Source organism: Sarcophilus harrisii, chromosome 1 (assembly GCF_902635505.1).
Source record: "Sarcophilus harrisii chromosome 1, mSarHar1.11, whole genome shotgun sequence".
Classification (NCBI taxonomy): Eukaryota; Metazoa; Chordata; class Mammalia; order Dasyuromorphia; family Dasyuridae; genus Sarcophilus; species Sarcophilus harrisii.
The window spans coordinates 12,216,861-12,227,654 of record NC_045426.1 but is presented as its reverse complement, the minus strand read 5'-3'; positions in this window follow the sequence as shown (position 1 = coordinate 12,227,654).

The window sequence follows — 10,794 nt, the reverse complement described above, 5'->3', positions numbered from 1 at the left end:
TGAGCAATAGGGGAAGGAGGTTTTGTTTGGAGATTTTGATTTGTACAGATGTTTTCTTCTGCATCAAAGTAGCAAATTTATAGCTCTTAGCCCAGTGGAAGAAACATACAGCTGAATACCCTAAGCTTAGAAGGATCTGATTGGTCGGGGGTAATTGTGCAGAGATATTCCTGAGTTTCTGTTAGCTTCTGCAGGTCAGCACTTTTTTATACTGCAAGGAGTAAGCAACAGTATTAATGGTGAAGTGGACATACATCTCAATCGTTCTGCTGCCTGTGGAAAACAAGCAATGGCTTGAGCTCAGATGAAGCTCTGGGCAGGACCTCCTTCAGGGTGAATCAAAATGAGAATTACTCTGCTACCATCCTGTGTCCTTTTATCTGAGGAGAACTGTAATACAGGCTGGTCTGTGGGTAATTGCCATGCTCTATCCCCCAATAATTAGTCCAGAGGTGTAAAGGATGCAAAGAAGGAAATTCTTTGTGAGCAAAAGTAAGAAACTACCTTGCAGCTTATGGAATTAGAAAGTTTTCTGAAGCACAGAATGGTTGTGATTTTCCTAGGGTCACACAGACCCTGTCAGAGGTATCCCAGGTAAGACTCAAAACCACGTCTTCCTGACCTTGAAGTTGCCTATTGCTACCACATCTACATGTTGGGAGTGTTCCTTCTCTACCAAGAGATATATGACTTGGTGAAGAAACCATTTTGTTGTCAGATCCCTTCCTCTGTTCTTGATCTCTTCTTCCCCTGTTACTTGTTATTGCCCTCAACCTCATGAAAATACTTTGTTTAATTTCACATATACTTTGTATTCACTAGCCTAGGTCAACAAGCATTTAGTAAACATTTACTGTGTGCCCGGAGCTGTTCTAAGTGCTGAATGTTTTCTCACACCTCTCCCCCCTCCCCCCCCCAATAGAATGAATGTTCTTGAAGGGCTGGGAATTAGTATTAGTATCCTCAGTATGTAGCACAAAATATGCACTTAATAAGTGCTTGCTGAATTCATTCGAGTGGAATTGTAGGCCATGATAATGTATGAAGTGAGGAAATCTTCCCCTTGGAGCGTTCTCTACCTGGGGAAGGTTAATGTTACTGTAAGAAACACCCTATGATTCTTCCTTTTTTTGTGGTTATCTTCTCAGGAACGAGAGTTTCTGCCTTCTCCCTTCAGTAAGATCAGCTGTAGGGAAAATGGAAAAGAGATGGTCTCAGGAGAATTGTATTCTCTCAGATATCACCCACAGCTCACGTTCAAGTTTTGGCTTCACAATCTGATTAGTGGATGAATTTGTCCTAACAACAATTTTTTTTTCTGGATGATGTGACCTATCATTATATGTGAGCTCAATAAATTGTAATTCATGAAAGGGAATGTAAAGTGTGGGTTATTCAAACCATACATTTTTCCTTAAAAAGAAACATCTGTTTGAAACCAGTATATTTTAGTTTCTGAACACATAAGGATGATGTCAATTTTCTAAAAAAAAAAAAATAAAGCCATTTAAAAAAACCCAAGATGCTGGTTAATAGTTGCATTTTCCCATGATGTTGTACCGTGGAAGACCCTTTATTATTTTGGTGGCTCTAACTATGACCTCAGTGGAGTGGATATTCCTTCTATTCAGGTAATCCAGTCCATACATTATTTCTTATAAGTTCAGAGTCCATCAATGATGCTGAGAAAGGAACTTTCTTGAGTTCATTTGATGAACATGAGAAATTCCCATCATTCTCAGCATGTGGTCAAAGCAAAACTTATCCGCTTCTTTGCTTCTTTGCATCTGTGAAATTACCTGTGCATTTGAATATTTATACAATATGGAAAGTATTGTGGTAACTAGAAAGTTTGCATATAAGTATATTGATTTATAATAAGTGACTAACCTGGGGTCATACAGCAAGTATCTGAAACTGGATTTGAATTTAGCCCATACTGACTCCAGGTCCAGTGCTCTGTGCACCATGACATCTGTTGTCTGTGATAAACAATGAGAGATAAACCCTCTCCCTGAAGACATTTCAGATGTAACTGTACCATTCTAAGATTTGTAAAAAAATGTGAGGTTTCCAGTAGCTCGTTTTCATGTGAAACAACCGGTAGAGAAAATTGGAAGGCACAGTACGCCTCAGAATCATTTCGATGGGCCTTCACTTAGATATATCAGCAGGAAATCCCCAATATTCTAAAATCAGGGGAAATTTGAACCTTAGAGTTCTTTACCTGGAAATGCATGGTCTCACCTGGAGAGATGAAGATTTGGGAAATGGACTAGATGGTTACCGTAAATTAGGGAGAGGTTCCTCATCAGGGAAAGTGTCCTAAAGCTCTGCGTTCTCACCTCCAGCTGGGACAATGACATGCCTCAGAACTGAGTCGCTAAATGAGCAGAACCAAAAGCATTGTCAGTTCTAGGCTAATGGTCTCTGCTCTTTCTGAAAGGGCACAGGAGAATTTCAGCTGAGAATAAAAGCTGTGCTGGAAGCCAGATTTAGTAGAGATTGTGGTAGTCCCCCAAGGAATAAGCCTGGGGATTCCAGTGCCGTGACCTCATGTGGCAGAGACTCTGTGCCCTGAAAGCTAATCAGCTGAGCAATCTTCCTAGTACAGATACGTGCCCAGTAGTGAACTTATGGGGATTTTACAGAGATTAAAGGCGTCATTGCAATCTTGGATTTGTGAGTGACTACATATGTGCCCTACACATGTGTCTCAATATCATTGTCTCTTAAGTGTGTGCCTGCTCTTCCCACAGACAGAGCGTGTGCTTGTAGGAGAGTGTGCCCCGGGTCTATGGAGAACGTGTTTTATAACGGCTCTTATAAACTTGCTTTGCCATTTCAGTATTTATTGCAATAAATACTTTTCGAAGAGCTAATTCAGTCTACTTGTTGATGGTCTACGGGAAGCACACCAAGTGGGGCTTGTGAGCGATCATTTTAGAAATGGGTAACCACAGGATACCTTCTGAAACGGTAGCTTCTGTCTGGGGTGTAGCCCAGAGAGGTTGCTTCATATGACTGCAAACAAGTTTTGTAATTCAATGATGAATCTCACTGGAGAATAATTACATGGGTCATATATAGTCTGCAAAAGCCAAGTTCCATGTTGTCATCTTGATGTTTGTAATCATTAATTACATAGCACTTTAAAAAAATGCTTAGTAAATAGAATTAAAGGTTCATCATCTAATTATTTCTGTTACTTGATTTTTAAAAAAGATTCTGGCACTATGCTATTAAATATAAGAAAACAGAGTTGTAGAAATAATAATAATCCCAATTTGAATAATAATTTTAATGTCAATATCTGAAATGATTGGCTATGTAATTCATAGGGGGCCTCCATCTATGCTATGGTTTGTGACCCTTCTGTATTCTGTATCTTAGTGTCAAGATAATTCGTCAACTGGTATGACCTATTGGGTTACAGACATGCTGTCTTTCTCCCGGTCTATATTTCAAGCTCTTCTAGATCACAGGTTATGTTATCTTAATCTTTGAGGACCCAGAGCTGCTGCCATCCCATGATGAAGCTTTAGATTAGGGCTCCACTGGTAGAAGGATAAGGATAAAAAGAAGGGCTGCTCATAAAAGCACTTCAAAGTGACAAAAGTCTTTGCATATGGCACCGCTCATGATATTCCTATATCAGCCCAGCTGGTAAGGGCAAATGAAAAATGTCTACTAATCTTTCCCAGTGTCTTATAGTATTGAAGAGACCTAGGGTCTTAAAAGCTGAATGTGAACTCTGGAAGATCCTAAGAAGATAGAGAATCATTGGACACAGAATGGACAATGGAGCCTGGTTCTTATTTGAGAACTAGCCCGGATTTGAAAAAGCTCATCAGCAGAAGGCATCTAGAATAGATAGTATATTGAGTGTTAGACCTGGAGTTAGGAAGACCTGAGTTCAAATTTGGCCCTAGACATTTAACTTCTGCCTGTCTCAGTTTCCTTATCTGTAAAATGGGGATAATCCTTACTTTCTTTTTTTTAATTGTTAAAACTTTTATTGTAAAAGCTTTCAAAACATATGCATAGATCATTTTCAACATTCACCCTTGCAAAACCTTGTGTGCCAAATTTGTTTCCTTCCCTTTTCCCCACCTCCTCCCCTAAATGGCAAATAATCCAATATATGTCAAATATGTGCAATTCTTCTCTACATATTTCCACAATTACCATGCTGCACAAGAAGAGTCAGATCAAAAAGGGGAAAAATGAGAAAGAAAACAAAATGCAAACAAAGAGTAGAAAGAGTGAGAATGCTATATTGTGGTCCACACTCAGTCCTCACTGTCTCTCTCTGGTGCAGATGGCTCTCTTCATTACAAGATCATTGGAAATGGTCTGAATCACCTCTGAATACTATGGTCCCATCACTCCTAGGGATGAGTTATATATAAGAAAAGATCAGTCTAACCATACAGCTACAGAGCATCAGGAAAATCTATTTTAACAAGCATTATGAGGGCCAGCTACATGGAGCAGTGGATAGAGCACCAGCTCTGATCAGACACTTAACGCTTCCTAGTTGTTTGACCCCCAATTGTCTCAGCAAAAAACCAAACCAAAATAAAAACAAAAGCATTATGTGACTCTGAGAATATAGGTAAAAAAAATCGGTACACAAATCAAATGTTTATTGATAATAAATCATAAATTCATTTTAAAACCATTTTTGATATGTATATAATTTTATCATATATCAACTATGAGATCAAATTTGCATCCGAATGAGACAGATGTGCTTGTTTATTTTTACATCAAGAATTAAACCTTGGAAAAATATTTGATACTTTTTACCATTGCCAAGTTTTGCGTGACCCCCACATTCGATTACGTGACTCCCTGTGGGATCAGGACCGGCAGTTTAAGAAGCTTTGCCACAAATAGTCCGGATCTCATTTTCTTAACCTGTGAAATGGGGGATTGAGGTACATGACATGAGAAGTCTCTTGGCGAAGTTCGTGAGCTCTACTTCTGTTCATTCTCTAATAGCGATATGTGTACAAGACTTATAACTAATAGTCATAGGAAGAGGCCTGAGACACTACAGAACCTGAAGTATCTTCTGAATCCTCCACGTGGTAAAAAGAGAGCTGAAGTCAGGCTATTAAGTTCAAATCCCAGTTCTGCCATTTACTATGTGGATAATCTTTTTTTTCTTTTTTTGGGGGGGGGGAGCATTCAAAGTCCCTTGGCCTCCATTTGCTCTTCTATAAAATGATGAGGTGAGATGAGACGACTTCTAATATTCACTCTATCTTCAACTCTTAGGGACTTACAAAAAGTTGGACTTGAACCAAGTGGGACATTGCCTGGCAGCTGTAAGACATGAAGGTCTGAAACAAGAGCCTCATCCAGATAGCCTGGCCCAAGGCAGGATTGAGGGCTGGGCTGCATGGCAGGGGTCATGTCTAAGGGCAGAACTGGAGGTTGGGTTGGGGATGGCTGATATGCAAGGGCTGGATTGGGGGGTGGCTACTGTCTGAGGCTCCAGGAACACAATTCTCTCTGGAGCAAAAGCGTTGGTGACATTGCTTCCAGCTTAGTCAAATAAAACACCACAAATCTTGATGAAAGATTGTATTTAACAAGATACATGTATTTTTAGAGAAGCCAAGACTGAGAGATCAGTGGCTCGCAGTGAGCTGCACTAGGACCTGGCCGCGAGGTGACTCTCCCTAAATTATCTGAATGAGTTTTGCTTTCTGCTATAAATGTGTTTCTGACAATTGCCTGTCAAGTCAATGTTGTGTAAATCAAGCGCCTCTGTTTATAGTGCTATCAATCACATTTTTTTTTCAGGTGTTTCATACCTTTAGTTATCTTGTTCTGTTCCTCAATGATGTCCCCACCAGTAGAGGCTTCTTCTGTATGAGCTGGTTCCTAGCTGGCCAAACTGCTCCTCTTTTTCTTGACTCTATTTCCCCTTCCTTCTACATAGCTGGTTTCCAAAGAGATGCTGAGAAACCAAATGTAGCAGCATCCATTTGTACAGTTTCATTTTGTCTTGGGCTTTCCAATACTGAGCACAGCCCATGGCACGTATGAGCCGGTGCTTCATAGTTGCACGGTGAGGGGATGACTTCATGATAAAATTAGTGTGTGATGGAAAAGCTGCCTACAGAGCTGGGCCATTTCCCCCTGCTTATTTTCCTTCTGGTTCAATCAAGAAATGCTTTCAGGAGGATCCAGCTTCACTGGGGCTCATGCTCATCTTCTTTAAATTGGCTTTCCCTTTGGTTCTTTATTACTGTTTACTGAGGAAATAATGTTCACAACTTCAGTCTCAAAATTTGAAAGGATATTTGACTCATTATTGTGTCTGCCCAAGAATCATGTAGTCATCCCATGCTCCATGCTGGACAACTCATGGCCTCCTCCTGGGGCTAGTCCATTTCACTTTGGAGGGTTTGGATTATTACAAAATTAGGAATTATTAGGAATGTGACCCAAAATCCAAAGCTAGGATGGTGTCTGTTTTCTTTGTTCTGATCTTGGTGAAATGAGAATAGTTCCTCCCTTCCTCTATCTCTCTCTCTTCCTTCCCTCCCTCCTGCCCTCCCTCTCTCTCCCTCTCCCTCCCTTTCTTTCTTCTTCCCTTCATCTTCCCCCTTCCCTTCCTCCTTTCCATCTCTATTTCCCTCCCTTCCCATCCTCCCTCCCTTTCCTTCCCATCCTCCCTCCCTTCCCTTTCTGTCCTTCCTTCCTTCCCCCCTTTCCTTCCTTCCTTCCTTCCTTCCTTCCTTCCTTCCTTCCTTCCTTCCCTCCTTCCTTCCTTCCTTCCCTCCTTTCCTTCCTTCCCTCCTTTCCTTCCTTCCTTCCTTCCTTCCTTCCTTCCTTCCTTTTTCTTTTTTTTCTTGTCCTTTCCTTCCCTTCCTCCCTTCCTCTCTTCCTCCCTTCCTCCCTCCCTCCCTTCCTCCTTCCCTCCCTTCTTCCCTTCTTCCCTTCCTCCCTTCCTCCCTCCTTCTCTTTCTTCCTTCCTCCCTTCTTCCCTCCCTCCCTTCCCTTTCCATCCATCCTTCCTTCCTTCCTTCCAGTTCTAGCTCGTGATCATATGCTTCTGTCTTTTTTTCCTGGTTAAACATTCCTCAATAATTTAACTTCAATTTCTAAACACTTCTTAATCAGTTGATCAGTCAACAAATATTTAATGAGTACTTACTATATATTAAGTATTGTTCTAAGCAAAAAAAAAAAAAAGTAATCCCTACTCTCAAGTTTACTTTTTTTTTAAATGCAAAAATCCTTCTACTAGGGAACCCACAAACGGGTTAATATATGAATGGTGAAATTGTTTCAGAATTGACATATGAGAAAATCTTCAGATGAGGTATTTCTTTTGGCCAACTGTTTGTAATATGATCTGCTTCCTTGATTATAAAAGCGTTGGGTAGTTTTCCCAACACTTCAGTTGATCCATGATCTCATCCGTGATCCATCTCCCTCTGCTGGTGCTGACAGTAACCCATCTCTACATCTCTTCCTACATGATTTTTTTTTACCCTTGGTTTTTCGTGGACATTCTGCACATAGCTACCTAGTGTGCTAGGGCCTTTCTCTATTTTTTATGTTTTGTAGGTACCTCTCCATCACTTATGATGTCTTTTCTTTACTCCTTGACGTAACAAGGGACTAGTCCATCATAGTTTTCCCTTTGATACCATTTCTTGGCCACATAGGTGTGCTTCTGCCCACTATCCCACAAGGAGCTTACATTCTAATAAGGGAAGACAACAAATGAAAATGGGAGCATGAGGGCAAAATTGAAAGAATTGAAGGATAAGTATCCTGAGCTCTTCAGTGAAATGGAGATTACAGGAAGAGCTTAACAGTGGGGGAAGGAGACCACAGGGGAGGAGAGAAGAGGAAGCTGAGGCACAGTGACAAAGAAGAGGCATTGTATTATAAAGGAAAGGACTCTGGATTTGAAGGTAGAGTCTGGGTCCAAAATCTACCTCTTTTACTCATAAGCTGACTGACTTGGGGCATCATTTACTCTCTCAGGGTCTCATTTTCCTCCTCTGTAGAAAGTTACAAAATGTCTGAGCTTCATGAAAAGTCCTTTGGGAGTCTGTTCCCTGTGTCCCTAACCACTGACTCATTGGCCAGTCCTCCTCACTCCCTCTGAAAATGAAATGACCTCCAGTGTTCTTATTAGCTTTAAATGTATGATCCGAACCAGAAAAACATTTGAAAATTTGTGCTTACTCTCTAATTAACTTAGTAAAATAAAAGTCTGGCTCCATAAAGCTTGGGGTTGATAGAAAATTTTTGTAACGACTCCATCTTTTGACATTTTCCAGAACACACATTCAGGAACCTTTCAGTCTCCTGTTATAAATCTTTTTTAGATCTAGCTGAAGATGGGAGCTAGCCAAGCCCCAGGGTAGGGAGCCCCAGGAATGACGCTGGCTGTGTTCCATTCTTTCTCTTGTATGTACTCAATATGTTGCTGGACTTGGTTTATTTTTTTTTGCTTGTCTACCGCACGATACCCTGCATGGAGGAGATGTTTTATAAATGCTTATTGATTTTTTGAAGTAGAGTTATATCAGACGGGGCTTTCGTCCTGAGTTCCCATCCTCCTTAGGGTTAAGGAGTGACCATCTTTCTCTACATAGTACCCAGAACTGACATATGCTTCATTGCAGTAGATCCAATGGATTCCATTTTGGCTGGAGTCTTTTCCCTGGCCCACTTTTTTCTCCTCTGCTCTCCAACTCCTACAAAACCTGGGACGTTCTGAGAGAATGAGTGCCGAGTTTGAAATGAGATCTTTTGGGCTTAGATCTCACCTCTGACACTTAATAACTGTCACCATGGACAAACTATTCTTTGCCTCAGTTTCTTTGTTTGTGAAATGATCTTCTGGGCTTAAATCTCACTTCTGACACAATAACCGTCACCATGGACAAACTATTCTTTGCCTCAGTTTCTTTGTGAAATGATCTTCTGGGCTTCAATCTCACCTCAATCGGTGCAGAATTTTTCAATTTATTAATAATTGTTTAACTCAATATCTATCACATAATAGTAATCAAATAATACTTTTTTGGACTGATTTTTTTACTTAACTGATTAATTGATTAAACTGAGTTTGCATTTACTAGTTTTCAAGATTTCATCAACTATCATAGAACACACAAAGAGAGCTTCATTTTAATGTCATTCTGCTCCTTTTTGAAGTTTGAAGTTCCTCAATGTGGTCTGCATCGGACTTTATTTTTCAGGAAGGAATGTAATGCTAATGGACACTAAGCACGTACTTTATACGTGCTATTTCCTTTGATTCTCCAAAGATTCTATACCATAAGTGCTCACAGACATTGTTTGACTTACCCCATGGGATTGTAATGACATAACAGGATTGGAATCTGAATTTAGCTTTTCTAATGTCAGCTTTAGTTTCCTAAAACTAACTGATCATAGACATCTCCAAATATATACCCAATGGTTAGCTCCATAAGTCTAGGAAGCACCATATAGTCCTTTTGACTTCATGTGTGATGCTGAGGTAATGAAGAGTAGTGAACAGAAGGCAGGATTTGAAATCAGAAAGAACTAAATTCATATTCTGCCTCAGACACTTATTAGCTGTAAATGATCTGTGTTTTCTGATTTTCTGTGGGATGAAATAAAGACTGTCCTCTACTTGATAATATCTTGTTACCTTGAGTGCTTACATAGATCTTTGGTACCATTCCCTTACATCAGTGGTGACTTAGACTAGGTTCTGTTATTCCTATATAAAATCTGTTTGAGGAAAAACTAAGTCAAAACAGTATGGTTTGGGGAGAGAAAGAGCTCCCTAAACAGCCCTTGATCAGCCTTCTTTGGGTATATGTGTCCATCTACTCCCTTCGGTAGAATAAAACCTTTCGGAGGCCAGGTAGTATTTTGTTTTTCTCTGAATCTCTAGGGTCCAGCACAGTTCTTGGCACATAATAGGCATATGTTGAATATAGCAAGTATATGTTGAATCAGATTGCATTGACTTGTGTGTGTCTTGGTGGTAAGAGGTGCCCCCGAAGGGGTGTGCTGTGTCTCTCTCTACGGGTGTCTTGCTTATAGATGGTTATATTTCTGAACTAATTAGAAACGGAGCAGAATTAATACCATTAAAATATTGGCCTAGGATGAATCCATTCTCAACCAAATTCTAGGACACATGATCTACACTTAATGAGAAAACTCCATTCCTTTAAGGCATACTTATTTGAGGCTAGAAACACTCCTTAGAGAGATGTCTCAGGGCTCTTCCCAAGCGAAAACTAATTCTCTGACATTTCAAAAATTGAATACTAAACCACCTTTGAAACCACTTGACGCTAATGACCCTGCCTGCCTTCTTGCGGCTGTCATACTGCGCTGACTAAAAAGAGAGAGGGAAGAGCAAACAATTAGATAGTGGAGGGCATTTTATGAAGCCTCATTCTTCTTCAATAAATGTATATGCAGATTGGAGAGGACAAAGTGAAAGCAATTTACATTTTCTCGAAGGAAAGAAAATTCTTGTTCACAGAAGACAGGATCGAGAGGGCTCCCAACCTTTCTTCTTGATCTTACTGACCCAGTCTCTCTCTCTCCTCCTTAACAGACAGCTCAGATGGAGGGCTGTGCACTTCCTCTGTCATTCAGTTGGAATATTGTGTTACTGTAGACAATCGTCCACATTTTCTGTTCCTTGACACCCAGAGCCCTCCTTGCTGCGCAAAAGGTCCTCGTTCCCAATGAAAGTTTATCTTTAGAATCATAGGATTAAGCAATGGATCCACCAAT